This window comes from Haplochromis burtoni, unplaced genomic scaffold (assembly GCF_018398535.1).
Source record: "Haplochromis burtoni strain Fernald_Lab_line unplaced genomic scaffold, NCSU_Asbu1 Contig_30, whole genome shotgun sequence".
Lineage (NCBI taxonomy): Eukaryota > Metazoa > Chordata > Actinopteri > Cichliformes > Cichlidae > Haplochromis > Haplochromis burtoni.
This window is the reverse complement of record NW_024582391.1, coordinates 3,062,420-3,088,756: the sequence shown is the minus strand read 5'-3', so window position 1 is coordinate 3,088,756 and position 26,337 is coordinate 3,062,420. Positions and strand designations below refer to the sequence as shown.

At 43.5% G+C, this 26,337-nt stretch overlaps 1 protein-coding gene across 6 annotated transcripts in view; it reads left to right on the top strand.

Annotated features, from left to right (window-relative positions):
* The window catches only part of znf438 (zinc finger protein 438), a 49,860-nt gene that overhangs the window by 3,020 nt on the left and 20,503 nt on the right, over positions 1–26,337 (top strand). For 2 of the 6 annotated variants that reach the window (XM_005918478.3, XM_005918472.3), the window contains exon 2: positions 22,902–22,986. The exons of 1 other annotated variant lie outside the window; for it this stretch is intronic. The gene's annotated coding sequence lies outside the window, so the exon portion shown is untranslated. Of the gene's footprint in view, positions 1–1,956; positions 8,300–14,444; positions 21,793–22,592; positions 22,798–22,901; positions 22,987–26,337 lie in introns of those variants that run through there. 3 more of the 6 variants (XM_005918473.3, XM_042219267.1, XM_042219268.1) reach the window with 3 other exon arrangements.

Genomic DNA, 26,337 nt, shown 5'->3' with positions numbered 1-26,337 from the left:
AATTGACAGAAAAATCTCTCTCTCTACAAACAGTGTCCTAGCCTAGGACCTGGATGTCATATCCAGGCCATGCAGCTTTATAGTGTGTGAATGAAAGCATGGAGTAGCCAGGAGGGAGTCATCATTATCATCACCTCTTTTAGCCTGACAAAATACTAGCCCCCCTGAAAAACTGACCAATGCTGAGTATTTAACTTTGTAATGCTCAAAGTTTGTAAAATCAAGTTAAAACTGAGAGTGAGCTTCCAGTTTATACACAGCATACAAACTTCAGGAAAGGTTTGAACTGTAACGGGCAAAAAACAAATAATGATTGTTATTGTTGCTGTGGAAAAATGTAATGTCTAGTAGAATAATATAAGCATCCAAAATATAACTAGGATGCTTGGAAAAGCTGTGTTTAATTCCTTGCTCTGTTGTGCAGCACTTAATAATTCTGTCCTGTCTACGTGTGTATGTATAATATAAGACGCGAGCTACCAAGTTATTGATTAATACTTTTTAGCAGGTAGTTGTCTGCAGATATTCAAACTATCCAGTAGCTTTTGGCAAATAGATGAACAGAGGAATTTTCTCCTTCATCCCTACACTGCTGCCTTGCTGAACATGATGTACTCGATGCCATCAGCTCTCCATCAGATGCAGGTTCTGGTTAGTGTGATTGTCCACTTCACAGCTGATCATAGTAAAGAGATCTGACGGGTCACAGGAATGGCAGCGAAAACATGCAGTTGGCAGGGGCTAGCCAGCTAACAGCAACAAAAGTTAGGAGGACAGTCCACTGTTAAACTGATAGTATATGCAATGTTCTCTCAGATTGATGGAGAAAGAAATATGCTAACATTTTAAATGAATCACTCCCTTATTTAAAAGGAATAAACGTGTCCCCAGAATGTCATCAGAATGTGTATTTTCCTGTTATTTATGACTGTATCATAAGAATAGATACTCTATTCTATCTAAATAAACCCTGTCAATCAAACATTTACGGTGCTAATGTGTTTCCTTTGGCCCTGGGTAATAACGTCTTTTATGGAAGGAAAAACTGAAAAAGGAAAAATTTAAATTAAAAAAATGTATTTAAGCACTGCTGGACTTCCAGCTAATTTAAAGTAATAATGAATATGCTGCACTTGCCATTTTCTTTACTCTCTTCTTTAGAATAAAAAAAAAATGCCCACGGAGACGAGCGCAGCATATTTATTGTGAACTTAAATGAAGCATTAAAGGCAGCAGAGCAGCTGGCTGCCTTTCACTCTTAGTGACCTGAATATTTGTGAAATCCTTGCTGTGTGCGTCCCTGGCCGTTATTTCTAAGGGAAAATCTGAAGATTTCTCTGGAACTGCTTTCTACTGGAGAAGAAATTCCTGACAATTAGTCAGATGACTAATTAAACATAATGGATACATTACTGAAAGTAGTTTTTATAGCAAAGCTGCCACAGACAGCATAGAGACAGTAGTCAATATATTACATGTTATAGCAAATGTAGTTTTTGGTTTCTTGTGAGCTGAACAGAACATTTGGTGATCTCCTCCACTCTCACTCAGTATTGTATTTCAATGATTTCTGATGTTGTAAACACAAGGCTAGTATCTGATCACCAAAATGGTCAGGATCCCCGATCAAAGCTGCAGGCGCTGTTAACCCAAGCAGTGAGGTGTGATGGCAGCACCCTGCCAATATTTGCATAAGAAAATGAGTATTTGTATGCTGTACAAAGAATTAAGTGTAAGGAAAAGTGAAAAGAAAGAGGAAAGGTCTCAATAAAATAAATACATTTAGATAGGTGGTTTATGGTAAGTGGACTGATTCTTATATAGTGCTTTTCTACTCTCCCAGAGTACTCAAAGCGCTGTATACAACATGCCTCATTCACACAAGTGCAAACTAATCCACGTTCACACTCTGATGAACACATCGGAGGGCAACCTGGGGTTAGTATCTTGCCCAAGGATATTTGACATGCAGACTGGGGAAGCCAAGGATCGAACCACCAACCTTCCAATGGGTAGCTGATCTGCTCGACCACCTGAGCCACAGCCACCCATTATGGTTGTAGGGTTTAACTTAACTATTCACTAAACTTGAATGACTTGAATTGCAATGAATAACTGGAAAAACTGGGGTTTTCTAAAACGTTTGACCGGTACTGTATGTATTAAAAATTCCAATTATGTGTGACCTCATATTCAAGGTCAGGGGTCAAGTTTTCTGAAAATCTCTGTAAATGCAGTAACTCAAAAAGGAAGTCACCAGGATTTAGAAATGTATATGATCTCGTAGCTAGACTAATTTAATTAGGACATTCCCCTAAAGTTTGCTCTGTTGTGTATCTTTCCTGTGGGTAACTGTTGTGGGACTTCCTGAAATATCAGTAAGATGCCACATAGCTTAACCCTGGGTAGAAGAATCATAGGGCTATGGCACGGGCACCCAGGATCCCCTCGAACAGTAGAATCTGAGCTAATAGACATCAGACCTGCATGGCTAGATAAGTGGCAATATGTTTTGATTTGACCTAATTCGAGTGAAGTGGCCCTTTTGCGATGTGCAGAATGGCGCTCTCTGCCTTTAAGTGGCTGCTTTATGTTTGCCTTGCAAGGACTGTCTCATGTGACATGAGCGCAGGTCACTCCAGCTGAGCACGGCAGCGTAAACTGAGTGTGCACTTCATTTAGGCTAGCTGCCAGATTATGTGACATATCCACTTATAAAGCTAATGACGTACTCATAAATCAGCTTTGATTGTGGCTTTGGTAAATCTGGGAAATGACTTGCATTTACTTTTATTGTTCATTTCACAGAGCAGCTTTCTGCTCACTTGGAAAATTGGTTAGCCTACACATTTTTCTTTTAAAGATTTTTCTTTTTTTCGCCGACTCAGAGCCGCGCTCTGGCCTACAGATGACTCAGCATGAGGAACACCCTCTCTGTCTTCCTACACGCACGCACGCACGCACGCACGACCTCTTTTATCACACAACTCACTGTGGGAAATGTCTCACACTTTTAAGGTTCAACGATTAAAAAAAAAAAAGAATTGTGCTACATGATAACATCTCCCACCACCCCCTGCTCCCAGAATATGAGCGAGGGGCTGGCATGCAAAGCCCAGCATCCAGCGTGTAAACATGTTTGAGCGCCAACAATTGGAGCATTTAGTTCTAGCCGGCGCGCAGCTAAGCTGTGGTTTCACATGTGGCTAGATGAGGATGGTGGAAGCAGGCAGAGGAAACTTAGATGCTTGTCTAACATTTCCGCTCAATCATAACCAAGATCAGGTTACCATAACGCACAAACACACACACATGCACACACCAGATTTCTGCACTCAGGCATCATTCTGTTTCCAAGCTTTGAAGTAACAGCTAAAGTAGTAGAGTAACAAAAAAGACTAAGAAGAAGCTGAGAGCATTCCCAAAACTTGTTGACATTTTACACGAGGGATATGATAATACAGCCTAGCATTCCGCCCGTCATTCTGCATGGATTAGCTCGCAGGTCGGACTGTGTAGCTGCTAATAATTGTGTTTTTCTGAGCTGAAACTTGCTGGAAGGCTTGGCCTACTTTCTCAGTTATGGTGCGTCTACATTATGGGCCCAATATAGACCCTGCAAAACTGAATTAACATGCAGCTCTTTTCCTAAAAAGATAGAACTCTCCTGTGTGAGTTTTGAAAAGAAAACCTTAAAGTTTCTCATCCCATTTAGCCCACTTTCCCCCCATTTTTTTTTAGTTCTATCTGAATTCTGTGCAGATGATATGCATTGCATCTGTTAAGTGCTGCCCAAAGAAGTCAAGAGTGGCGGATTGAAGAACAAGGAAAGTGCATCTCTAGCCTGAATAATGAATAGGCGACCATATTGTGGATGGGGGAAAAAAAGGAGGATGTGGTTCAGTAATAGTCTGGTGAGCATTTCTTTCTCGGCTAAATTGTTGGTCTTGCTAGACTCTTGTTTCCAAGAAAAGTTAATGAAAATTACATGTGAAGTCTAATGACCGACTGTTACAGGATTTGTAGGCTGCAGGCAGCTAAGGTATATTATTATATTAGGCTGCCCCTCTGAGTATTAGCATAGTTCCTGGCTGTGTTCCACTTCTAGGAAACCATTTTGGTCAAAAATGCCACCGAGTGTTTTGATGAGAGTAGACTTCAGTACCGACCCTGTACTTACCGGTTACAGGGTGGTACTTTTTAGATTTGTCAGTGTGATGCGTCACAAGTCAAATCAGGTGCTTTATGATAACGAGTTTCAGTTACAGCTCTTACAGATCTAGTGAGAAAGTGTATATACCTTTTTCTGCAATACCTCCACACTGGGGTGCCCTTGATCAAAGCCCTTAACCCCAAGCTTAACCTCCAACTGAAAACGGCTCTTAAAAATGTGTAGCAGGATGTTCTCTCTGTTTGTATATAAAGGTTTTAGGAAAAGGAAGCTGCGTTCTGCCACGATCATGAAGTGGTTTAGTGGCCTAGCCCTGCTATGAGTTGGTGCAGTCATGGGGTTTTCTCATCATTCTCTATTTTTGTATTGGAGTTTTTTAAATGTGTATAGCAGGGTATTTTTAAAGGTCTAATTTTGCTGCAATGTTTTGCAAATACTGATGGTTGCTAAAGAAGAACAAGAGTATTTTTGAAGTTTAAAGTTATTTTAAAAAAAGTCTCAGTTTCATTAAGTCTTAAGAGGAAATAAATGACATTTAAACTGGTTACTTTGGGCATAAATCCATAAGCATGAATCAAGTAGGTTTCATTTGTTCTGGTTCTTGTTGGCCCCTACAAAAACAAGGCATAGTGCTCCTACTACCCCCCCAATCCTCCACTCTGTGTGAACCCTGTTCTGTTTTTCTACACATCTCGCAATAAAGCAGGACCCGAGTCATGACACTTAAAATGATCACTAATGTTGTGTAAGAAGCATTCTTTAGGGACTAGCAGGCAGTTTAATCTTACAGTTTAAGAGTTTGAATGCCATACACAGTGCTGATTTTTAACTCTACTAGAGTAGCAGAGCTAACACACTTTGTTGTGTTGTTACCGGTGTTACAGTGTCTTATTTTCCTTGATATAAAATGTGAAATATGTCTGGTCTTCTCTTGTTCCAAATGTTGATATTATGTCGTGTTTTTATGAGAAACAGAGAGTATAGGAGTTGTTCTAAAAAAATAAAATGGGGCTACAGATATCAGCTTCTTTAAAATGCTCACCAAGCTGAATGTGAGCATTTTAAAGAAGCCGATAAAGGAAAAGGGGCTAACGCTGGAGTTCATAGTTAGCCACAAGCTAGCAGCCTCGGTATGAGCAAACGATCCGAGCAGTTATGAGGAAACTTGTAGAGGCCAGTTATGTCCTGTTAGTTGGTGAAGTTACTGCAAAATGATGCACGTAACTGACATTTATTTTATGCTAGCCTCTGTAAGTGTTAAAGTGATCCTTTGCTTTCTGCTCCGTAGAGCAGGTTAATTCCCGGTTAAATGTTTTGGCCTATATGAAGAGGGATATATTTATTTATGTCTGCCAGTCTAAGTATCTCAGACATCAGGGAAAATGGAAGTCATTTTGGGCCTACGCGTGTTTATTCTGTTTGAGACGGGCTTGAGAATTTGAAACCCAAACCCACGCCTTCTCGTCCCTCCGAGGCCCCTCCCACTCCGGCGGCGAGCACGGCGCTCGCATGAAAGTTAGAAGAGAGGCGTTCGCTTTCATCCCCTGTCATTTGGCCATTTCCCAGATATACCATCTCACCTTCCCTCCCCTCCGCTCTCCTCTTGCTGCTCATTTCTCTGCCTGCCCTACCCACTGTCTCCTCAGCCTCTCATCTCTCGGCATATCTTTCCTCCAGACACATTTGTGTGTCTCCCTGCCTCCATCCCACAGCTATGATTTAGGCGTCAGGGCTGCTCCCACTCCTTCCCAGCCCTGGATCAAGTTACCCCGCCATTACTCAGACGTTCCCCCTGCGATGGTGCTCTATGTCAGGGGTGTAGCGGAGCCTGCCTGCCTCTCCAGACCTGCAGACTAGCTCAGTTCAACCACAGACGCCCCTGGTCAGTGGAGTCTCTCCAGCTATGGCACAGACTCCCTGGAAAATGATGTGGCGTGGTGGGCAGAGGGGTTAGTGTAGTTTTACTTTGGTTTCTATGTGGGACGCTGTCGAAACTCCAGCACTTGGGCTGCTTTCGCCTGGCCCGCAGAGCAGAGCTGCATTGGGGATCTTTTGTTGTTGTCGCTACCAGTTCACCCGCAAACACTAGACTGTGCAGACTGTGTACCGGCTGTGAGCCACACAACAAGCCCAGCCCTTCCATGCGTCACAAGTCGACGGGTGATTTGTGGGCCTCATCGTTTTATGGTTATGTAATGTCGGTTCCTTTGACGAGTAAAATGTCTTGTTAAAGCCCACACCGCCCTGTGCCCATAAAAGTGACTGATGCAGGCAGTATGAGGGCCTGGCTATCCCGTTAGGTTTGGTCTCCCATCCTAGACAGCGTGTCACGGGGCCTGGATGAGAGCTGTCCAGCTTGTGTAGCCAAAACATGACGCTGCAGAAATTTCACAGGCTTGGCTTTATCACTTGATTGATGCACGCTGAGTAAAACTGCTAAATCCACCGAGGAATTGTGGGATCCTATAGGTCTAATTTATGGCAGTCACTGGGGGAAGGCGTATACCTGTTTCTCTGCCCACGCCCCCTTTCATTGGGTGTAAAGTTTTATAGAGGCTATAGCATCCTACTCCCATTAAGCCTGTTGTGCACTTCAGTGGAGCCATAACTCCCTTTCTGCTATCGCCAAGCTTTTCAGCTCCTCTGTAATTTATTTAACTCTGACATATGGCTGTCCTGCACGAGGCAAGGTAGCATATCACAGCACAGGAAGGCCCGCTCAGGCTAAGCTAATCCTTTCTAATTGAAAGGGAGGCAGCGTTGTGGGCCAGTGGCTTGTACGTCGCTCATCTTTCTGCTTGTTTTACAGTAATGAGACATCTGGGGCCCGAGCGCAGAGCTGTTTGTAGTGGGAGAAGTGGTTCCCGAGCCCGAGGGCCTGCAAGGCTTTCGCAGACAGAACAACAGAGCTGACTGCTTGTTTGCTCCTATCTGTATGTGGGCATTTTTATTTTGCCCTAGCCGCCTTGGCACGGTGTCATCAGCCATGCTAATGTTAGATTTGATTTATTTCTTTGGAAAGAATAATACATTTGGGAAATTTAGGACAAGGATGAGGCTATTTAAGTGAAAGGGAGGACGTTTCATTGCCCTGTCTTCTAATATTAAGTTTGCATTCTCTACATCTCCTGTGTTGGTCTGTAGCCTGTTATTCTGAATATAAAGCTGCCAAGAGGCTGTCACTTAAGGTATAATTTGACTATAGTTTTTTTTTAGCATCAGTGCAAACTGAAGTTCTGTTTTACTTCAAATGTATTTACTTATTATTTATATTGTGTGTTGGCTGTAGTTTGTGTATTGAAGAATAAAATTGGTTTCTGTTAGTTAGATGGTGAAGAGCAGCAGGCCTAAAACAAAAACCCTGCAGGCTGGGCACTGTGGGTGTCATAGTGTCACTCAGTCACTTATAGCTCCAGGTTGGCCCTCAGTACAGCCTCCCTGTTTATGAGGAGAGTAAGAGAAACCTTTTTCTTCTTTTCAACCACACTGATGTTCCTCGTGAGCTTATAGTTTAGTTGAAATTGACCAAAGTTTGACATGTTCTCGGTTCTGCAGTTTTGACTGCAACTCAACTGATTTTCTCCATGTGGGCTGAAAGCACTAAGCAGTTTATACCATATGTAAGTATATAGTTTTATGCCACCCAGCGTTTATTATGATTTTTTTCCCCATTGATTTGAGTAGGGTAGTGGATGTTTGTCCATAGGCTACAGCTAGTATAAGAGCAGGCTGATCCAAACAGTCATATAAGAGAACTATACGGGTGCTTTTTCTGTTCGTGTGTAATTTCTTGATCTACCACCAATCTAAGTAAGTGTTTGCATATGGTTTTATTTTTCATTTTCCTTCCATTGTTTGTTGTGAGCTATAACTAGTTCTGTCTAGATGTTTTTAATATTTCCAAAGGAGTCTTGTAACCTTGTAAACTTGAGCTTGTTCCTTCCCTTTTGGTGCATCGATCCTATTCTCTTCACCTCTTAAACATTGTCTTTAGGGAAAGGAAGAACTTTACCACAGTGACTTCATGTCCATCCTATTCTTCTGGATGTGATGTCTCAGGAGCACCAGGAGGAGATCTATTTGTACTCGAGGATGAACTGATGGATGAACTTCTCAAGATTTCACTTGGTAATCATAGCACATCTGGTAGTGATCTAACTGGTTAAAATGATAATGTAATGATAACGACATATTGTTTCGCACACATACACTTTCTTTGCTAAGACCATACGTGCGTGTTTTTATTTTTATCATTCTTTTCTCCCAACTCGTCTGTGATCAGTTTCCTGGTGGGTAACCCTCCCTGAATCTGAAAGTTCAGTTGTTCTTCTGTTTTTTAAATCTAACGGCTGGCCTTGTCCATGTTGTTGCTGCTGCAGACGGATGTGGTCCCTAACTCCGCCGTCATGGACTGCAGCTGGCAGCTGTAGTCGTTGGGCTCTGGAGGTCAGCTGTGGGTTGGAGAGCCACGCTCCTCTTTGCTGAGGCTGCAGAACAGTAACTCCGTGACATCGGAGTTGGAGTTAACTGCAGCTTACTACTGAGACAAGAGGAGAAACTTGTAAACTAATATTTACAAGTTAGATCTACTCAATTTAGCTCAGTGGCAAACACTGTAATGTTTTCTTTGATGCCATAAGGAGGAACAAAGAGGGATCTGTGATCACATTTTCCCATTTGGTTCAATAATGAAATGGCAGCTTGAAGCTGTTGTTCCCATCTCTTAAATTCTTTGAAGTCCCCATAATGAGTCTTAACAGACATGGATTTACACTGCAGCATGACCGGTTGGCAGTCATTCTTGCCTTCCCCCCCTCCCTCGTTCTACTACCACCTTGTTTATTTGCCCCAAGCTACAAGCAGTCACACTGTCCTTGCATTGCCATTTTCACACAGAAACGGTGACCTGGCAGTGCATTAAGGCAGATCTGCAGCTACACTTCGAATCCTGTTGGACACGCTGAACCCTGTGCGGCTCACCAGAGACCTCTAAATTACTGCTTTTCACAACCAGAAAAGCACCTTGCATGTTTGAGAAGAGCTTTTTCCCCCTTCTATTTTCTTTTTCTTTGTTTGCAGTTATGTTTTTCTGTCTCAGTGGCAACTACACAAACGCACGCACCGAAAACACTTAAATCTGATATCTTTCCTTGTGCAAGATGCTTTTTTCTGTTAAAAGCAGAAGTTGGATCTCTCTCACTTCAGTGTGGAACGCCAGCGTTACTTCACGTTTTATCCTGCTCAGGAAAATATATGCTCACACTCTAAAAGCCATGAGGCTAACCTCGGCACAGATATTTAAGACGCTTAAGGTTAATACTAAACTGCTGTAATCCAGTTTTTGGTTGGATTCAGAGCAGAGATAGCAGCGGTTCAGCATGTACCTGTCAGTACTAAATGATTGCTTATTTCCTGCCAGAGAAGAGTGGAGTTGGGGGGGTTGGGATGGTGTAATAGCAAGCAGCTGCCTCAGCTGGACCTTACCTTTCCTTTTTGTTAGCCTGCTGCTCTCTGAAAGCTAACCTGCATGCCAGAACGCCTACTCCCCCCCCCAGTTCTGCCCTGGCTGTCCGAGATACTAAGCGCTGTGGGTGGCACATAATCCGGATGCAGCATGACAGGGAAAAGGCTTGATCCATCTTGTTGAGTGAGAACTTCTTGTTGGGGTGTTTGGACAAAGCCTTGTCGTTTTGTCCTGAGAGTTTTTTTTTTTTAATTTATTTTTTATTCATGCTGCTTTTCTCCGATTAACTAAATGCTCCAACGATCTGCCAAGTTTAAGCAGCCAGCACGAGTGGCCATATTTTATATTTATCACACAGAGAGAGAGAGAGGAGCAATGCAGGGCAGTTGCACCGGCTATCACTCTTTCATTGGAAAACGATAAACATAAATCTGTGGAATGCATCCCTGTGATCAGGGAATGACGGGGAGTAGCAGAAGGCCCGATCTGCTTCGCCTTCCTCAGGCAGTAGAATTCGAAGGCTCTCTGGCTCTGTGGGGTTTGCTGACATTTTCTTTTTTGGGGAGGGGGCCCTTCAGCAAAGGCAGACAGTGTCACAAGTGCAAGATTGGTGCTTTAAAAAGTCAGTGAGGATGTGAGAGCTTCTTGGAAACCCCCTAAGCAATACAGAGGGACTTTGGGTAGGGCAAGGCTTTTCCCCATGAATCACAGCTAATTAACGAAGTAATTAAGATCGGAATCTCGGCTCACAGAATTGTCTATACGTTCAAATAGGCCATCAAATGGAAAATCCCTTCCATTTGTGAAAGGGCTAATTTAAAGCGTTCAGACCTTTTCCTCTCCATTTTTCCCCGCCGTGTGTCACACAAGGGACATCTGTTGAAAAGAGCAAGGCAATGTTACGGTGAGTTAATGCGCTCTCCACTCCATCAGAAGCGCTGTTCATAATGCATTCGCTATACACATTTCAGCTTGAGTGAATTTATTTCAATAAATAATGTCACTCCAAGGACACGCTTCGATCTTTGCACGGTGGCCACGCTCACCGTAAGCCACGTCGTATTGTTATCTCATTCCTCCTTGTGCCAAATGATAGATTAACAAACAGTTTAGAAACGGGGCACTGAGTATGTCTGCACTTTTATCATCTCCGCACACTGCTAAAATAACCTCCTCCTCTTTATGATGGATGTATTTTCCAGTTTTATTCTGCTCCTACAAGCTGGACTGCTATCTTTAGGTATGGCCATAATGTTAGGGCTTACAGGGAATTTCATATGGTGGGCAAGAAGTGGATACGATTTATGGCTGGGATTATGCCCAGTGTGCTTTTTCTGGTAGGTGCTATTTAGGTGGTGCTAGCATGTACTGTTTAGACTTTTCCCTATGCCTGTCTCTTTCCTGAGTTTCTTCTAGAAGTAGAAAGCTTGTTGGGAATTAAGGGAAGTGTAAAAGAGATCGTGGATTGGTCAGTGGTTGACTGGTTGACCTCTATTGTGAAACTCATTCATGAAAAAAGGGCATTTTGTAGCATTGTTTCCCTGCAGTGTCTCTAAGGATTTTGAACTCTCTGGTTTAGCTGCAGTTAGTTTAGTTTAGTTGGGTTTTTTTGTTTTTTTTTGAGCAAGGGGGGGTTGGAGTGCTGAGTCACCAGCTAACGCAGACCTTCCCAAAGTGTGGGGCCCGCCCCCTAGGGGGGGCGCAGAGCCATTGCAGGGGGGGCGGAATGAAAAGGGGGAGAAAAAAACAAAACGCTTGGACACTGCTAGCACGGGGCGGCCACAGAAACGCAAAGCAGGAGATGAAGCATCAGTGAATATGTTTCCAAACCAACTTCATTCTAAGCCAAAGACTAGAAAATATAATGAAGCAAATATTCCCTTTGGTTTCACCTGCACAAGTGCCGAGGTAGGTCCCCCCTGCAGAATTGGTTTTCGCTGGGCTCTTCAAATCACGGACAAACAGTATCCCACATTCTTGATTTTTAGTTCAACAACACTTGTTGTAATGACTAACTACTCCTGACATTTTGGAGATGTTAGCTCTTTATACAGTAAAGTTACAGCGGGATACAAATAACATCAGGCTGATCCTGCCGCGATTTGTTCCCCCCGTCTAAATCACGGACAAACAGGATCCCACAGCTGTTTATGTTTTTAAACCCATTTTGCACAGAGAGGCATTTTTTGAAAAGTGTATTGATAGCAATGTTGAATATTATTACACAGGAAAAAAACAACTACACGTAAAATAATCACACCGTGACGCCTCTGCCTTTGTAAATGGAGGCACAGTAACTGTGTGTGTGTATGTAAGCCTGTAAAAACTGAAGATAGTCAGATTAACAGTATTTTGTCTCTATCTGCTATTCTGCAATTCATCTCATGTAAACAATAACGTGGCGCACAGCGTGACGTGGAAGGCACGTACCTTTGACGCTGCGTGACGAACTCTGTATTCCTCGTCCACACGTAAACACAAAAAAGGAGTTTTAAAAAATCTCTGTTTTCGGTGATTTGAAACGCCGTTTACGTGTGGACGAAACAGCTGCGTTTTCAAAGATACTCGTGTAGGTGCGGACGTACTGTAAAAAAGTTAGTAGTTTATTTTCTTACTACCTGTAATTTATTGCAGATTACTTGTATTTGCTTAATTGTTTACTAAATGTTTGAGGTGTGAAATAAACCGAAATGGAGCAAAATAAGGGTGTGTGTGGTTGGAGGATGTGTTTGTGCGCGAACAATTTTTCTTGTAAAACAAAGGGGGTCCAGCAAAAAAAGTTTGGGAACCACTGAGCTAACGCTTGGTTAGCAAGATAGGTCCATAAACTGTACAAGTGGAACACACAGATGAACATATCTGACAAATGAAATACTAAAATTTCATTCACTAAAACTGAAGCATGAGCTTCTTGGGCAGGCTGTACCGCGCAGCATGCTGTTTTTATTATGAGATTGTTCGATCAAAAGGCTCAAAGGCATCAGCAGCACAGAGTGTGCACAGTTCAAGATGAGACTTAATGGAGGTGAGTCCAGCAGATGGCTACCTTCCTGTACAGTTTTGATGAAAAGGGAAATTGGCTATTGAGACCATTACAAATTTTTGTACCTGACCCTAAACATGCTTATTTTGTCACTGATCTTGGTAATTTTAACATGGCCTGCGTTATACTTCACGTGTCTCTCTAGTCTGCTAGAGTCCGCTTGGGGCCATTTTTGGGTCCGAGTGTTGTTAATTCTGTCATCAGACTGTGTCAACGAGGATTCATGTGGATGTCCACATCCGTGCCAGTTTGTTTCGAACGCAAACGCTCATCCACAGACACTTTATATTAAAATGAACCAACTGCGCATGCACCCCAGGCGGTGGACTTTAAAAAGACCTCAAAGAAGTGGAACAGGAACGACTTTCAGTCCATCGGGCTTCCAACTCCCCAAAACCCATTGATTCACATTTGAAGACACCCTCAAGTGGGTATTTGATTAACTACAGTATTGGCTTTGTTTTCCTGTTCTGGAAGTTACTGCTTGGTACACTGCTATGTACAGTTTTTCTCCTTCAAACTATTTGTTTCCCGGTCCTGAGGTTTTCCTACTTGAACTGGGACAGAATTGCGTATATGTGTTATGTTTCAAAATGTTAAATCTTTATTACTTTGTGAATGTCTTTACTTTTTTCTTGCACCATCAGCAAGTCTGTGATTCCAAGAAAAATATCTTGAGATCTACTGAATACTGTGAATGTACTGTAGGTGTATAAGCAGTTGGATGTAGAACAATTGGGTAAGCAACTGAAAAAAATGGCTAATTTAATAATAATACCCAATAATTACTGGTGATGGCATTATTAATGAGAGGCTTTAATGAGAGTACAGCCATTTTTCACTATGTTCTGACATTTTATGGACACAACAAATGACTGATTCATCTTTAAAAGTAATCAATAATGTTGCTGCTTGGGGCAGATTTCTAGTCTGACCATTATTTGAAATCGCAGCTTGTTAACTGTGAAAATCAAACAAGACAGTGATTGCTTGAAAAACACATTTCTGCTCATAAAGGCATTTAGCTCTCCTCATCCTCACTTTAAGCCTGTAAGTCTCAAACTGTGGGTCAAAAATTGGAAAGTGGGGCATGTCAGAAAAAGTTAGAGACCTATTGCTACCAGCCACTAGCAGCTAGATTTCTAGTGATTGTTTGCAGCTTACAAAAGGTTTAAAAGAACAAGTGGGTGGAGCTATAGCATGGGTATGTCTGCTTGAGGTGCCCGTCCATGAGATCTTTAATTCCCAGTAGAGCTTCGATTGCAATCTGAGGGAGTCTAAAATCGTTAGTGCCTGTAAACCCAGATCCAGGTGATGAACACCAGAAAGGATCTGTCAGGCTGACGGAGGGGTCTTATTGGACTTGGTTAGCCTGTGGGACCCTAGAGGTAGCTGACAGATGCTGGGAGAGGTACCAGGTCAGATACCGGAAGGCCCACTCCCCTGGGATTAGTTTAAGACCACGGATCAACACTTTTGTCAGCCTCAAAATGATTCTTGCAAATTGTCAGAGGGGGAAGCAGTGCTCTACTTATACACGATACAGTGGGAATGCTGTTGACCTCAACTGATGATACGGTCAAGTGATGGAAGGAACACTTTAAGGATCTCCTCAATCCCACTGTCATGCTTTCCATAATGAAAACAGAGTCTGGGGGTGAGGCCACTGATATAGTTAATAGGGTTGTCACGATACTAGAATTTCAAAGTTGATACGGAGACCCAAGAAAATACTCAAGAAAATACAGCTGGGAGGATTTTGACCAAGTTTAAAAAAATTTACGTGTTGATTTTCAACTTATTTTCCCAATTATAAGTTAAATTTAACCAAAAAATTCTCGCTATCATGTATTTCCTGAGTTCCTATGGGCACTTGGTCTTGTTTGATGCCACTTGTGGGTCAGAGGACAGTGCAGGAATAGGTCTCTTACTGCAGGTTTTATTGGATGATAAATGCTCTCTGCTCAGGGCACAAAGCAAACCTCTGTTTCCTGAGCTGTCTTGTACAATTTGTGCTGAGCTCAGTGTAGTGCCAGAACATTTCCACTTATGTTTCACCTCGGTCTACACAAGTATATTGTGCTGAAAGATACACCAGGTCAAACCAGTGATGGGGAAGTTGAAGCAGAGCCTATGTTGAGCTTTTTTTTAAATTTTTCCAGTGCTTTTCTTGTATTATGTTTGAGCCCCTCATCAGCCTTGTGATCACTGATGTAGGCAGCAGAGATCTGGCTAAGAAGGCACAAGTGAAACTTTTCAGGTCCTTAAAAAGTCCTTCTGTGAAATGGCTTCATTTAGATCGGCGGAAATGAAGTTTACACTTTCAGGTAACAGTATGAATTTGCCACCAAACCTAAATCACTTCCTCTTCTCCTTCCTCTCGGTCTGGAAGGGGTTACTCTCCATGTTTCCTGTCTTAATTCCCAGAGCTCCGGCTACGTTCTGATTGCTTTCTTGATGTTAAACATTCCCAGGCTCTTATAACCCTCTAGCTTGCCTCCTCCATCCAAGAGCCGTCCCAGGTGAACGAGTGGGCGAACCTCCTGTTTTTAAGGATAAAATCTCCCCCTTTTTTTCTTCTTTTTTTTTTTTCTTTACTCGGGGTTGGAGATACTAGAGGGGACTGGCGGGGCAGGGAGCTGTGCGATGGGAAAGAATTCTTTCCCTGCATACCATTTAGCTGCTGTAAGGCTGTGGGAAAGCATGTTTTCCCAACCATGCTTCATTTGAGGCAGCTTGTTACGAAATAAGTCCAAAAGGTTTCGATTGTACAGCTCATAGAGTCGACTGGTATTTTCTGAACATCACGGTTAACATGTGCTTCTCTTTTAAACTTCATCTCTTTATTCTTCCTTACGCGATTCCTTCCCACTCCCTTTCCCCTGGAGACACCTGATCGACGGCTGAGTTATGTTATCTGGCCTGAGTCAGCGCGGCCTTCGCATCAGTCATAAAACAAAACGGGATCCAGATTGCGCTAACATGCCTGGGTAGAGGCTGCAGTGTAGATGTGACCCAGGAGCAACAGTCCAAGCTGGACTATATTTAGCTCGGCGATGCTCCGGCTAATTGCCCTCCCAGGCCTAATCATTTCCAGGCTCTGCAGCTCACAAATGACTGGAGGGGAGGCCAAACACCCACTAACCTCATGTTAAAGGGATGTCAACATCAATGGGGGATGTCGGAGCGCTCCGCAGACAAGACAGATTAGCACAATATTCTTCCTTCTCATGCGCTATTAAGATGTTCTCTAAGCGGATTGGATTGAAGAGTCCAGCATTACTGTCTGCTGCAGTGTATTAATTGAATCTGTTTTCCTGCCTCTGTATCAGTAATGTGACGACTCTTGGCAGCATCCTCTGAAAGCAACACTGCGAGCCCGTCTTCATTTCATCCTCACTATTGAGGCCCGCTAAATCCCTCCGCTGCCGCCTCCTACAGCCAGCTTAGCTGCTTCCCCAAATGAGGAATGCGCCGGTGCCCCCGCCCCGCTTGCCTCTCCTCTGCTGCGATGTGGCGTTGGTGGAAAAGTTTACTTTTCTGCGATTTGTTCTCACCACCAGCCCTCTCCCCCGATTCGCGAGTTTCCGTCCTTGTCGAGTTGCGCTGCTTCCTGTGCGGTTCCTGTCCCAGAGACGTGCCCCGTGTTTCACCCGGGCACATGATGGCCTGGGTCAGGGGGGTGAGGGCTCTGTGCTGAGGGAGTGGGAAGATGACACAGTTTGGGTTGCCTCTCGGCCTGGTAATCGGCTCTAAGCTTCCTTCCTGGTCCAATTCCCAACGGCATGCTGGGAGATGGTGGTTTTCCAAGGCTGTCTCCATTATGCACACCTGGAGGTAGACCAGGTAGCGTGCCAGTAATGAAAATGTCACATAATTCAGTGAGCTGTTGATGGAAAGGAGAGGTGACAAAGTCACTGGCAGCACAGGAGTTGGATGCTGTGACCTCGCTGAGCAACTCTGGGATTTTAGAGTGTATGTTTCACAGTGATGGTGGTCATCCTCACAGTTTTACAGCTACAACGATGCAAATCATATGACGCTTATAGTGTCTCAGTGCCTTATCTAAGGTGGCCTTCTTTATTTTCTGAAATACACTGTTACAGTGGTGAATTCAGAGTTTCAGACAGCTTCTCTATTCTTATCTCTGCCAAGGAGGTTTTTTTGGTGGTTTTTGCTGACATTCTATTCGCAAACAAGTAGCTGGAAAAGTTTCAGATATACTGTGATCAAATTTTGTAGGGGTGTAGAGTGGGGTCATGTTAACAATCCGGTAAAGTCAGGCTTACAATCCACCAAGGCCTTGAAGGTCAACTCAATGATTTGTTGGTTGAAAATGGACTAAAAGCCTAGAAACGTGATTCTTACATGTGCCCTCACATATAGAAAGCCCTGTATAAGAATGCTAAACCTAAAATTGTGTCCTAGACACACAGGGACAAGACCTAAAACAGCTGGTTTCATACAGTGGATGAACTAAGGCCCAGCATGAGATAAATATTAATTAGTTTGAACTGTTGTGCAAAGCTGCTCTTTTAAAGACCAAGAGTAAAGTTAGTGAGCATGACTTGCTAAAAGTGAGACTTTCTTTGTTGTTGCCGTGCAGTTTAGTTTTATTATGTTGTCTCCTGGATGCTGTCACAGCTTCCTGGCAGCGCAGGACTATCATCACCTTCGATGAAAGATTTTGGCACGGGAGTCGTCATTGTCCTCCTCCTTATTTTCATCTGCAATAAGAGGTGAACCGCACACGTTCGGTTACGCCATCTTTAGTATTTCATCTGCCTCTAAATCAAACGCACTCACTTCCCTCTGTAGGAGGCGAACACTGAAATGAGCAGCGTGAAATCTGTAAACAAAGCGGCTCATGCCAAAGAGATTTAATGTAGTGATAGTGACAGCTCTGCTAGGATTATCTGGCTGGATGATATTTTTGAAAAACAAAATACTGAGTGTGGATTAACCAAGCTTTCAATGCTATTTGTTCCCCACAAAGTCAAACCCACAGAAAGTAAAATGATGGAATATTTCCTTAAATCAAAAAGCAGCAGTGTGATACTTTTCAGGTGACTGGAGCAACGGCGTTGTTAGAAGAAAACAACACAACTGTTTTAGTTTTCCATTTGGGCAGAAGAGGGAGAAATCCGAGCTTGGCGCCTCAATGAAAGCTCATATGTGGCCGACTGTAGGCTGGTCTGTCCGAGGTGAAAGAAGCAGCGAAGGATGGAGAGCGAGCGAGCGAGTGAACTGAGTTTGTCAGCTTTTTAAACCTTGAAATTGATTCTTCTTCTGGGTTCTTTTATTCTAATGACAGGCTAATCCCCCTCTGCTGTTTCCTTCTGTTATAAATAGAGCCTCTTATTTCCCTGCTCCGCCGTGCGCCGCTTCTGAAAATTAGCACTCATGATGAGTCTGCGCTCTCAGCAATCAATTTGCCACAGTAAGTCCTTCCAAAAAGGTTACCTGTGGCAACTGAGCCCCAGTCACGTTAACTTTGAATTTGCCGCTCCTGCCAATTTTGATTCAGCTAATTAAATAAATGGCTCCGTCTGGAGAGTCAGCTGAATGAAATGTCAAAATATTGATGTCGAACGCTGACGTGATTTCAGGGTGCTTGTCATAAGGAGAGGAGGAGCGTGGCTGGTAGAGGGGGGGTGTCAGCCTCAGGGCTACTGTAATCATATTAGTAGAGATCTGCTTATTTATGAGGCTGTAAGTTATTCTTGCTCAGCGTGGGCTATCCATCACAGTTTGGTTGTCTTATTCTGGCCTGCTACAGTCACACAGCTAAGAAGTGTAATAGCAGAGTATGTGATTATCAGATGGAGCTCTGTTATCTAGTCACTCACATCATGCCGCTGGGGTAAACTGCTCAGAGTTAGCCCACCAGGCCTCTTTCTGGCCGAGTCAAGGAATGTTTCTTTTTCTCTGCTCACGTTTCCTCCGCCTGCTTCCTTCTGACTTCACCTCTCACCTGCCGCCTCCTGCTCCCGCTAACAGGCTCAGAATGCCTAAAATTAAATACTTCACACTTCATACAGTGTGTCTGACCGTGTCTAAAAGCAAAAGTGTTTATAGCTGTTCTGAATGTCCAAAGTTGAAAGTGGTGCAGAGAGCATGCCATCATCCTCCAGGCAGCATCCCACTGCCTCCTAAGTCTCTTTCCAAGAGCTCCTGTCTTTTTGTGTGCTTGATGCAGTGAGTCATAGAGATGGAAATAAAGGAGCCGGTGTGCTCTTCAAAAAACAGAAGGCTGTCGGCAGGTCGGACGGCATCTGAACCTTCCTTCCTCCACACCTCTTGCTACGTGGTGTCCGAACATTTCTGCAGCTTTCTGCAGCACTCTCAGCTCGCAGCACTGAACGTGGCTGTTCAGTTTTCATGTTTACAACCACGGGCATCACCACAAGTGGCTTCCGTGCGAAGCCGTGTGAAAACGTGTGTCATTATCCCCACAGTTACACAATTATCCCTTATCGCCTCTCCACGACAGCCGCAATGCCACCCCGCCTTCGAGTGCCACCATTTGAGGAAAAAAGGTGCAAAATGTTTCTGTCTGACGGTCAGAGGCACGTCATATAAACTAGTTGTTTTCAAGCACACTTTGAGCCCGAGGGTTCACACTCGTATGCAGCTGTTGGTGGAGTAGCAAAGAGCAGTATAGTGCACACAGTGCCATCCAGATCCTACTGTGCCTGCCAATCAAATACATAAAGTTTATATTTAATTGAAAAGGTTTATGAAATGAAATATGCAGTGAGTCTACATATAGCATTAACTGCCCACAAAAAAAGAAGCTAATTATGATAGAGTAAATTCTTCTCGTATGTTATTGGATAGAAGTTTACAGCCTTTAAACTCATGGCTCTGTCACTGCAATTTAAATCTTTTTCAGACATCCCCAGTTTTTACCAGGATGACCCTGCAGGAAACATACCCGTCACAGGACTTCCATAATATGTTGGCGCTATAAACTGGCTCTTTGGGTGACTGTTTCTGTTATTTATTCTCATTTTGTGTTTGTTTTAAGGCACAAGCAGGGTAAAAACCTGTGAGCACAGTCTAGGATCTGAATTTAAACTATAAACCTAACTATGTATTTCAGTTGTAACCAGGTATGCTTTATTTCATCATCTAATGAAGACCAAGAGCTTCCTGTGGACGTTTCAGAATCGACATAGTCTAATTTGTGATAAATGAGATTTGCAGATGATTATTTTCTTTATTTTTTCTGTCACATTTGATAAGACGCACGCATTTGCCGCTTTTGATAACTGGGATCCCCTGCTGATAATAACTTTTCTATTCTACTATGAACTACATCCAGTGGACCTGGAAAGGAAATGCAAATTCACAGCACCTTATTGAGCACATTTGGGTGTTTGTGTTGGCGACTCGGGCAGGTCTGTGGTGAGTCTGGCACGCTGTGGGGTCTCTGGGTTGCTCTGATAGCGCGTGTTCCTTTGAGGCCCCAGCATGCTGCGGATAACGACACCGGCCTCATCCAGAGTCTGATCTCAGGCCAGCTCGGAAGGAGCCAATATTTCAGGCTGCCAGGACCCGAGCATAATAAAGATACACCCACGGTTGATTGGTTGAGCACATGATCAGACGTGTAACATGGGTTTAGATAGCTGATAGTGCCGGTCCTCACTGCTCTGGTTCTTCGCTGGCACACGACGGCGCCGCCTGGATGCACCTTCAGAGGATGAGCCCACCCTTCTCGTCTCTCCTTGATCTCCTCTCGCTGTGCCTCTCTGTTCTTTCTGTGCCGCTCTTTCCCCCCCGAAACAGTCTTTCTTCTCAGCCTTCTCCCCTCCCAGTCTCTCATCAGATCCACAGGGCCAGATTTTTATCGCTTTTCTGCGAGTCCTGCGAGGGGAACCTTGAGGGTCTCAGTGGGATCAATTTAAAAGGGAAGCACTTGTCTCTCCTCCTCTCCTTGGCCCTCTCGGCTGATTGGGTCCGCTCGCCAGGAACTTGCAGGCTTTTGATCTCAACCACCCCCGTCATCACCCCCACCGCTGCTCAAAGTTTTTGTCAGAGCTTGGCTCTATGGGAGAGGGGAAAAAAATTTTTGTTCTACTTTCTGAGAAATGCTGGCCCCATCCTCTTTCTCTGCACCTGTGAGAGACCGAGTAACATTTTGTAAACCCACGGGGTAGTACTAACAATCTATGGTTTGACTGACTTCTCTTTGAAGATGTGAGAGTGATCCATCTCTTCAGGTGGAGGTACACCTAAGAGGACCCGTAGTCCTCGAGCAGCTCGCTCAAACAACCTGTGAGAAGTTGCTGGGAGCTGCGATGCATTATTCACAGGGTGTTACAAAGAGAAGGGTACAAGGCGATGCCCGCGAGTGATCCCATGCTGAGCTGCACTGAAGTCGCTCCCCTCTTTGTAGGACATGAAGGAACATTGACCCCACAGCATGGGGACTACCTTTGATTACAATAAACATCCAGGGAGCGCTGTGTCTGGGGTTTATGATAAAAGGGAATTACTTTATTAGAGCTTGGGTCTTACTTTTAGAATTTCTTCTTGTTTTTCTCAAATTTTATTCGATTCAGTTAATGGTGGTGGAGCAAGAAGCAGAAACGTCAGGTTTGGTTACTATACCACTTATGACAGGATAGGTTCTAATTAAGATTTCGATTTGATCAATTCCAGATACGGCTTTTTCAGTCCTTTAAGGAAACGTTCTCTGATTCCCAGTTAAAAGTAAAAAACTGTATCCAAAAAGCTCATTCCAAAACCTGTAATGAAGGCCAGTGTCAGTTATATTAACAGAAATAATGCTCAGATATGTGACAGCAATAATGAAGTGTAGCATCATTGTGATATGGTGCTGTTACAGCTGGCTTTTTGTAGTCCTCCATATGATTATGTAAGTTTGTTGTGTAATGTAAGTGGTTTGCTGAGAGAAGGGCAGCGTGAACTCTCAGTGTGTTTTTTGGATAGAAGCCAGGCCTCGTCACCCTCCTCCTCATCCACCTCCTCCTCTGTCTCCTGCCAGGTCACCGAGGGTCAAACCAGAGTTTTTCTTGTCCTACCTCGCTGACCTCTCTCTCCTCTTGGGAAACCTCGAGTTACATCTCAGAATTAAAATTCCTGGTAAATTTAGCCAAACCAGGCCACAAGCCTCTTTTGCACGTTTGTTTTTCCAGGCCGTATCGCACGAGCGTCACCTTATTCCTCGCCAAACTGAGTTTCTCAGCGGCTGAGAAGATGGGCCCGAAAGTTCGAAGCAACGTGGTTTGTGAGCGTATCTCACTGTTCAGCGCCCCTTCTTTCCAGGGCTCTTGGGTCCCTGGGTGATGACATCATTGGCGTACTTGTGCACTAATTGAGGTTTAATGCTAGAGTAAAGCGAGTAGGGCTGTAATTTTCCCGCCCTGGCCTGGAATAGAGACGAAAGCTTTTCATGTGGTCGGGGCTAATTCAGGCTGCAGTGCTGCAGCTGCGGGACACCTCACACTTTTGTCCTCCTCTTTCTGCCTAGAGATTAGAAAAATATGGAAAGCAATATGACGGGCTTGGCAATGCCCAGGTTTAGACATACAGCAGAGCTCATATAAGGAGGCACCGCCTCATAGGTAGGTGCATTTAGGTGTAGTTGAGTTGGGGCACACTCGTGTCTAAAAATTGGACTTTTAAATCAAAGTTAAGGTAGTAGGTTTTCCACAACTTTTTAAAATTAGGCTGGGAAGAAACACTGCATCGATGAACTACAGTCACCCCTAATGATAAACAACACAACACCGCATGTTTTATACAGGCTGTCATTACAATCGTATGTACACAAAGCCTAGGTGTAATGGTGTTCATCCTCCCATCTAGGCAAACACAAATACACATGCACACCGACACAAACACAGAACTCAACCTGCTCTTTATCCTATCCGCCATATCAGGGGCTGTATAAACATCAGGTCTGTTTGAAGTAGAAGGCCTTAATCAAGTGTAATCACCTCTTGGTGGTTACGGGGCTGAGAGGGGACGGGCAGAGAAGGAGGGCAAGACCTGCAGAGACACCTGAAAGCAGCAGGATAGACCAGAGCCGGTGTAATGATCCATATGACAGCAACAGATAACTGCTAACACCAAAACAACTATCATGTAAATCTCTTTACTTTTACGTATTAAGCTTCTAAGCTGTAATGTCTGTGGACATAAATGAGAAATGTTTAAATCTTGACTTGTGCTGCTTTTCTTTCCTCTAGGTGGCGCACGTTGGTGGCATGTATAGAACTGGTTGGATAATCCCCCCCTTCTGCAACCTGCAAATTTAAGCGTGCAAGAAAATTTGTAAGTTCCAAAAGACTTTGATCACGTAGAGCAAACCACTCCTTAACATATTGTTTCGTGGGTGACAGCGGTTGATTTCACAGTAAGAAGCTTCTGCATTTTTATTTTAAGGAAAAGTTGTTCAAACTTATTGCATATTTGAACTGGAACTTCAACACAACACAGAGTTTGACATTGAAATTTCTTCTGTTTCTAAATGATCGCAACATTTTTCACCTTCTCACCAAGGTTCTTGTCGATGGCTCGTACCTCTGTCCGGCCTCGTGCAGGTCTACAGTCCTGTCATGTCCTTTGTCAGCTCTTTGGTCTTGCCCATGGTGGCTGGAATGGAAGAAGTTTTTTCTGTGGACAGGTGTGGTTTATACCCAAAGTTCAGATCAGATCTATTTGTAAGTGGTTGATTGGTTGATTGACTGTATAGACTAAGAACCTTCATAGTGTAGTGGTTTATACATTTGGCTAATGAGCAAGAAATCCACGCTTCAATTCCCGATGCTACTCCTCGAGGGGCGGTGACCCCCATCAGAGATCAGTCGCTGCTGAAGTAGCTCTACTAAAGCATGTGGACTGGAACGAGCAAGAGACCGACCCACTAATCTACCCACCTGCTGAACAACAGTCACCACAGTAGGCTGTATACACGGACAGACAAAGAGCTTATTGCATGATTTTGTCGGCCTGTTTTCTGATACATCGGTATTGGCATTTATATCAGACAAGAAAGGTAAAGAAGAGATGGGAGGAACCGCGCTGTGAGGGTTGTGTAGTAGGTCCATCATGACCAACACCCAGCTGATCCAAGCAGAGTCGGGCAGAGTGTAAATGAGTAATCTGTGACTTGTTGTGACAAGATTACTTTTAAACTGCAGCTTCATTTTATCTTAATTTCAAGATTAGTCGAAATGTGAAGATTACAGTTGTCGTCTGCTGAACGTGGTCCTAATACTCCTCCACAGACTATTTAGATTTCAAAACAACTTTGTTTAACTTCTTGTCTCCCTGATAAGAGAGCAAAAGCATCTCGTTTTCATTCAGCCATCCAAACACTCGAGTGAGAACTTCTCCACGATAAATCAGAAATGATGCACAGCAGTGCACCAACACTTCAACAGAAGCTTTTTGGCATGCGGAAGCTGAGCGGCCAGCCCTCGTATGGAGCACTTTTCTCAAGTGAGAATGGAAATAAGCAGTAGATGTCATTGCACATAGCATATCGGTGCCTCTGTAATGTACAGTGGCCCCGAGGTGCGATTTAGAAATGAAAGAATGTTTTGTGATTAACTCTCGGCACATACACACACTGATTCCATTGTACCAGTCGGGTCTAACTGGCCTACGCCTGCGCCAAAGCCTGTTAACTCCAATCCAGAGCGTAGAGGCTGGTAATGAGCACTGTCAGAGCTGACATAACAACCTCCCGCTCTGGGCCTGAACGCTGGAGTCAGAGAGAGAGAGAGAGAGTGAGTGTGTCGGTCTGCGCCGGGCTGATCCTGATTCAGCTGCAGACTGACGGTCAGGCCTCACCAGTCTAGTGTAATGTGTGCTAATAAAAAACCCCGTCTCCTTTAAATTCAGACTTTCTTTTCTACAAACTGTGACACATGGTGTGAGGTTAGACTTAAATGGCGTTAAAACTCAGACTTAAAGTATGAAAGACTTTACTTTTAATTCCCCCATACCTGGAAAGAATTACACTCTGCTTTGAAGCTTATTACTTAAGCTTTTAGACCACCTAATCAGAAGGAATTAACTGTTCTTTGAGTGCAGCTGACTTTGAGTTGAAAATAAAGGGTCAGTGTGATATTTATATTCTAAAATATATATGAAGAAAATGCTAAAGATGCTTATTGTGTGCTTTACTCCAGCTTGCATAAACGTTTTCTCAGACGTGCCGTGAGTGCACTCTTGAGATATGAGGTGTTCTGTACTGTCGCGTATTTGTCCTCAAGGTTAGCATCCCGGCTCATTAGAATCAGCTTGTTTAGAGCGGATGACTCGCTGTGTTGTCTGATTCGAGTTGAGGCAGCAAGAAAACAAATGCAGCCCTCACGTTCCAGCATCGCGTGTCCTGGCCTCCTATTTCTCAATAATTTATCCAGACAACTAGAATGATTATTATATGAATATGCACTAAAAATTCCATTCTTGTGCTCTTTCTCTCCAAGTTTGTGCATGTCAGTGTGTAGAGAGTGCGAGCGAACACGGAGCTGTGTATGCAGCACTTTTCCGCCTGAAACAAAGGAGGTGTCAGAGCGAATTAGCCCCCCTACAACTGAACGCCCAGAGAGCTTAGAGATGCACCACAGGTTCTGCTGAGTCGCACATGAGCCGCGGTGTCTGCTCCCCTCCTCCTCCTTTTGCCCCACCCCTGCCCCATTCCCCCCCCTTCGACTCCTGAGTTGCTCTAACAAGGTTGTTGGAGGAGGATAAGGCGTGTTAAATGAATAATTTACACAGAAGAGCGCTCCTTATTTATTTAATACGGCTGGATTTGACTGAGTGGGCAGCCTGCGTCCCCAACTGCTGAGACACTGTTGGCTAAACGAGCACTCGCTCAGCTTAATGGAGGGTCAAAGCGACAGGCGTTTAGAGCGAGCGAGGGGTTGCAAGAGAGAATTTGTTGATATAGTGTGTGTGCGCGCAAACTTCTGAAACAGGCCATGCAGAGCCATGCTAGGGTGTAAACCTTGTCACTCCTGTGCAGTCTGTTATCACACCAGTTTGCTCTTTAAATTTCTGATCAGCTACCACAATATTTCTCCAGATAATTAATGGAATACATTTATGCTTTTTCAACATTAAATTAAATCAATGGGATTTTAAATATTTCATGTATTTTTTTTAGTAGTTAAAATAAGTTAAAGTAATTAAAATAATTGCAATTTATAGATTAATTTTACTCAAGGTATTCTCACTAATTATTTTTATTGTCTCTAGATATAATAACTTTAGTTTTTACACCATAATCACAGATTAGAAACAAGAAGGGTGATTGTTGTGTTTGTTTTAATGCTAATTAAAATATTTTAAAGCTAAAACAGTTTCAACCCTGCTAGTTAGCGTGCCAGTTAGATAGCATATTTAGAGTTATTGAGGCTATTGAGTCTCTCTAGCTAACTAGCTCGCTAGTTAAATTTGGCTACTATAACAAAAAAAGTCAGCTTTTTGCTCCTCACATACTGGTACTACAGCAAAACTGAATTAGCTGTCTGCTAAGATGGGTTCTTTATTTTTGATGCAGAGTAATAATACAGTTTTGACCTTGCTAGTTAGCTTGACAGTTAGCATATTCTGAACTACTGTGTTATTAGGTGGGGTAATTATTATTATTAATTGTTGATTGGCTTATTT